A 6000-nucleotide genomic window follows, 5' to 3' on the forward strand; every position below is an offset into this window, starting at 1 on the left:
AGATAAAGGGTTCAGGTACCTTCTTGTAATAATCTGCACATATTCGGGATGGGTCAAAGCATTCCTGACCAGAACGGAATGAAGTCGCGAGGTGGTCAAAGCTCTTCTATGGGAGATTGTGCCTCGGTTTGGTCTACCCTTAACCATACAAAATGATAATGGGCAAGCATTTGTGACAGACATTATACAAACCATGACAAAGTCCTTCAACATTACCTGGAAACTGCACACTGCTTACCGACCCCAGAGCTCAGGGAAAGTAGACTGGATGAATCGCACCCTCAAGGAAACCCTGGCTAAGTTCCACCAAGAGACTAATCTCCCATGGCCAGATTTACTACTGCTGGTCCTCCTGTGTGCCTGATGCACACCTGGGGCACTATGATTCTCCCCTTTTGAATTATATACAGGCAACCCCCACCCATGTTTAGGAAAACTCCCAGGAGACCTACACCAGATTGGAGACATAGGAATAAGAGCTTCCAGACCTTGGGGGAAGTCTTAAACAATTTACAGAGATACACCACAGAGAGGGCCCCAATTTACTTAGGGACCCCCGTGTACCCCTTGCACAGAGGGGTTTTAGCCAGGAAACTCTGTATGGGTCAAAGATTGGAATAGGGAACCTCTTAAACCATGGTGGGCTGGGCCTCATACTGTTATTCTAGAAACTTGTATAGCCCTTAAAGTTTCAGGTATCACCCCATGGGTCCATCACTCCAGAGTTAAGGCGGCCAATTCAGAAGAACCCACAACCTGGAGAAGTGATCCAGATCCAGTCAACCCATTTAAACTGACCCTCAAAAGGGAAACTGGGCCCTGAGACCTCCACCCCTGCTTCAGCTACACCCGGAAGCTGGCTGGCCTGTGCACGGCAGAAGCTTGAGGAATCAATGTGTGAACCTAGCCCAGGGGTTTGGATGCAACTCTGCCAGCCCTTGCGCCTTACTGGTGTCATAGCCCTGATCTTACTTCTTACTGTTGGGCTGATAGAGACTGTACCAACAAGCAGGACATGGGACAAAAGATGCATGCTGGGTCTCACATACATCGTCTGGATGGAAGGATTATTAAGTATTGACTGTATATAACCTCTCTCACCCTCACAACTGTCTCTTACCCACTTTGTCCCAGGATTGTTATACGACAATAAGGGGGTCAAAAACTCGCCCACTCTTTTTGGGGAAGCACTAGCTACAGACCTCGCCGACTTTCTGAGGAAACCACAGGATGTGTCCTCCTCCAATATGTAGGCGACCTCCTCCTTGCCAGCGACACCCAAGAAGACTGTATGAAAGGTACCAATGCCCTCCTGCAGCTCCTGTCCTACTCGGGGTACCAGGCCTCTTGGAAAAAGGCACAGATTTGTCAGCAGCAGGTATGATACTTAGACTTCCTCCTCACAGAAGGAAAACGAGAACTAGGACCAGAAAAGAAGAAAGTTTTCACCACACTGCCACAGCCCTAAACAAAATGAGGCTTGTGTGAAATTTTAGGGGCCGCAGGGTTCTGTACATTTAGATTCCCGGATTCTCAGCCATAGCGAGGCCCCTCTATGACCTGTTGGGAGGGCCAGACCAGGAACCCCTCGCATGGACTCAAGAGGCAAGGGACACTTTCACAGAAATAAAGTTGGCTCTGGAACAAGACCCAGCCCTGGGTTTGCCTGACGTAGAAAGGGCCTTTAACCTCTTCATACATGAAAAGGACAAAATAGCCCTTGGATTGCTCACACAGAGTATGGGGTCTTGGTAATAGCCAGTAGCCTACCTGTCAATAAAACTTGATCCTGTGGCTGTAGGATGGCCACCATGCCTCAGAGCATTGGCAGCCACAGTCCTGCTCATCAAGGAGGCAGACAAATTCACACTGGGACAAACCACTTAATGTTAAGGTCCCACATGTGGTCATGTCCCTCATGAGCACCCAAGGATATCGTTTCCTCTCTAATTCTCAGCTGACACAATACCAAGGCCTTCTCTACAAAAACCCAAGGGTCACCTAGAAACAGTAAGAACACTAAACCCGACCACCTTCCTTTGCACAGAGGAGGGAGAACCCGACCATAAGTGTTCCGAAGTAGTGGATGAAGTCTATGCCAGCCACCTGGACCTCCAAGACCAGTCTATAACAAGCCTGGAGATCACCCTGTTCAGTGATGGGAGCAGTTATTTACAAGAGGGCAGCCGAAGAGCAGGATATGCTGTAACCACAACCACTGAAGTTCTGGAAGCCAAGACCTTGCCAAAGGACACAACAAGCTGAACTGTACACCTCAACCTGAGTCCTCATCCTTAGCAAAGGTAAATGAGTTAACATCTACACTGATTCCCAGTATGCCTTCACTACTGTGCATGTACACAGGACCATCTATAAAAAAGAGGCCTCCTTACTGCTGTAGGGAAAACTATCAAAAACAAGGAAGAAATACTAAAGCTTCTTGAGGCTGTATGGCTACCAGACAAGGTAGCCATCCTACACTGTAAGGGACATCAGAAAGGAGATGACCCCATAATTCAAGGAAATCACCTGGCTGACAAAACAGCCAGCATGGCCACCTGTGATGACCCAGGTGAAGCTCCTACCTACACCATGACTCTTGCACCCCAGAGGGAAGACTCCCCGTCCCTGTACACAAATGAAGAAAGAAGTTGGGCCTCGACAAAAGGGGGCACACTAAGCAAAGAGGGATGGTGGGTCGGGCCAAATGGACACATCTTTGTCCCATCGTCTATGGGAAAACATCTAGTGAAGGAATATCACCAACTCCCGCACCTAGGGAAAATTGCACTAGAGGCCCTCCTCAAAAAGAACTACTATATCAGCCAGCTGCCTGCATTATGCCGAGCTGTCAGTGAACAATGTGTAATGTGTGCCAGAAACAATGCTTGGTCTGACCCACGCCTCCCACCTGGCACACAAAGGATGGGGGGCGCCCCTTTCGAATACTTAGAGGTGGACTTTATCCACATACAACTAAATAAAGGGTTCAGGTACCTTGTTGTAATAATCTGCACATATTCGGGATGGGCCAAAACATTCTCCACCAGAATGGAATGAAGTTGCGAGGTGGCCAAAGCTCTTCTATGGGGGATTGTGCCTCGGTTTGTTCTACCCTTAACTATACACAGTGATAATGGACCTTCATTTGTGGCAGACATTATACAAACCTTAACAAAGTCCCTCAACATTACCTGGAAACTGCACACTTCTTACTGACCACAGAGCTCAGGGAAAGTAGAGTGGATAAATCACACCCTCAAGGAAACCCTGGCTAAATTCCACCAAGAGACTAATCTCCCATGGCCAGATTTACTACCGCTGGCCCTCCCGCATGCCCGATGCATGCCTGGGGCACTGGGATTCTCATCTTTTCAGTTATTATATGGGCAATCCCCTCCCCCCCCCCCATGTTTAGGAATACTCCCCGGAGACCTACACCAGATTGGAGACAAGGGAATAAGAGAAAAGCTCCAGACCTTGGGGGCAGCCCTAAATAAGTTACAAAGATACACCATAGAGAGGGCCCCAATTTCCTTAGGGACCCCCGTTCACCCCTTTCAGCCAGGAGACTCTGTGTGGGTCAAAGATTGGAAGAGGGAACCTCTTAGGCCACGGTGGACTGGGCTTCATAGTGTTATTCTAACAACTCCTACAGCCCTTAAAGTTTCAGGTAGCACCCCATGGGTCCATCACTCTGGAGTTAAGAAGCCAACTCAGAAGAACCCACAACCTGGAGAAGTGACTCAGATCCAGTCAACCTGCTTAAACTGACCCTCAAAAGGGAAACTGACCCCTGAGACCTCCAGCCCTGCTTCAGCCACACCCCGGAAGCTGGCTGGTCTGTGCACAGCAGAAGCTTGAGGAATCAACGTGTGAACCTAGTCCTGTGGTTTGGATGCAACTTTGACAGCTCTTGCCCCTTACTGGTGTCATAGCCCTGATCTTACTTCTTACTGTTGGGCTGATAGAGACTGTACCAACAAGATGGACATGGGAAAAAAGATGCATGCTGGGTCTCACATACATCCTCTGGATGGAAGGATTATTAAGTACTGCCTGTGTATTATGATAACCTCTCTCACCCTCACAACTGCCACTTACCCACTTTTCCTCCAGGATTGTTATATGACAATAAGTGGGTCAAGGGCATTCAGCACCTTCATCTCCCTCTACAATGATTGCTACAAGGGAAAAACACCCACTCTCTGTCAGTCACCCGGTGCCCCAAGGAGTAAGTATTGGACCATAGAGATAAGCCAAAATGTCAGGACCCCATGTCACAACAAGGGCCTCCAGAGAGGGAAGCAAGCTTGCTACACTTACCTTCCTCAATGGGGGATGGGTACAATACAGGGCCCTTCAAAAAGTTATCAAGGATAGCCAGGATAGGGTAATACAAGCCATAAAGGCTACCAGGGCTTGAACCTTTGAGCCTTTAATCAGATGCTTACCAATTCCCCACTCCAGCATTGGGCCAACACTACTCTTCAAGTCCTCCATAAAATAATCACATCCAAACCTGCTGGATGTGCTTGCCCCTCAGCTGGAGGGCTTACTTAGCCACTCCCATCCATTTGACCTAGGAAGCTCCTGAAAATCTCAAAACCAACACCTCTGTCTTACATGGACCCCTGGCCACTGGGGTCTGTCTCACAAATGCCGACAATCTAATCTGTACAGTCCCTGAAGGTATGAACATTACCTCTCTATGGAGAAGAAATATAACCTTAAAGAGGAATGCAACCCTGTGTTCAACCCCTGGGGTATTCTATCTGTGTTCTAATTTGGCCTACCGATGCTTAGAGGTCAACTGGACTCAGATATGTTATTCCATCTTCCTAACCCCAGAGATTTCTGTATACACTGAAGATCAATGTATAGCCCCAAGTCCTGGGCTAAACAGGCAGTCCTGCTACCCATTCTGGTAGGCACAAGAATTGCAACAGGAATAGGAACTGGAATGGAGGGCATAAATTCATCTGTAGGATTATACCATAGACTATCTCAACAGATAAATAAAGATATGGAACAGGTGGCAGAATCTCTGGGAACCTTACAAAACCAAATAAACTCTCTGGTGGCAGTGACCTTTCAAAATAGGCAAGCTTTTGAACTCCTCACTTCAGAAAAAGGAGGGACTTGCATCTTTCTGGTAGAGGAATGTTGCTATTTTGTAAACCAGTCAGGGATAGTTACAACTAAGGTTAAGGAACTCAAGGAAAGAATTCAACATAGACAACAGGAAAGTATCAATCAATGGAAATGATGGGATCTCACAAATTGGGAATCCTGGCTTCCTGCCCTGGCGGGACCCCTCCTCTCCATAATTTTACTTATATCCATTGGCCCCTGTATACTGAATGCTGTGGTATATTTTATGGAAAACACTGTTGCTTACCAAACTACTGCACGTATCTTAGCCTTCTCAGAGTACCAACCTGTAAAACTGAAAGGTGATGCCTACTAAAATTTGGGTTTTTTTTTAAAGGCATCAAAGGGGGGAATGTTGAAGAAGTGAATAAAGTATGCCAAAGATGGCGGACGGGGTAAAACATACTCTGGTCTCTAGCTTAGAGACCCATCCTCCTGGTTCTTCTTCCTTTGTTTGCTGTGCACTGGAAAAACCCCCACAGATATGGAAGCTGACAACTATACATTACCCTCCCCACTTGCATTCCATGCTCAGACCCTTGAAGAAACAGTCTCCTCTGAGCCCGTTGGTTTTAAGTAAATCTCCAATCCACCAAGATCTCTGAGTGCTGCTTGGTTTTTCCGCCAGAGTTCCAGCCTGGTTCCATAACAATGGGGAATAAGTTTAGGAATTCCCTGAACCTGCACTGATGGGTTAACAAGGCTTAAAGAATTAGAAAGCCATAGGATGCTCACACCCAAGTTTGGGTAAACAAGATTAGGTAAATAGGTATAGAGAGGGAGGGGCAAAGGTCCCAGTATAAAGAGGGCAGGGCCAAGGCCCCAGTATAGAACAAAGATATATGA

The sequence above is a fragment of the Panthera uncia genome, chromosome X (assembly GCF_023721935.1).
Source record: "Panthera uncia isolate 11264 chromosome X, Puncia_PCG_1.0, whole genome shotgun sequence".
NCBI lineage: Eukaryota > Metazoa > Chordata > Mammalia > Carnivora > Felidae > Panthera > Panthera uncia.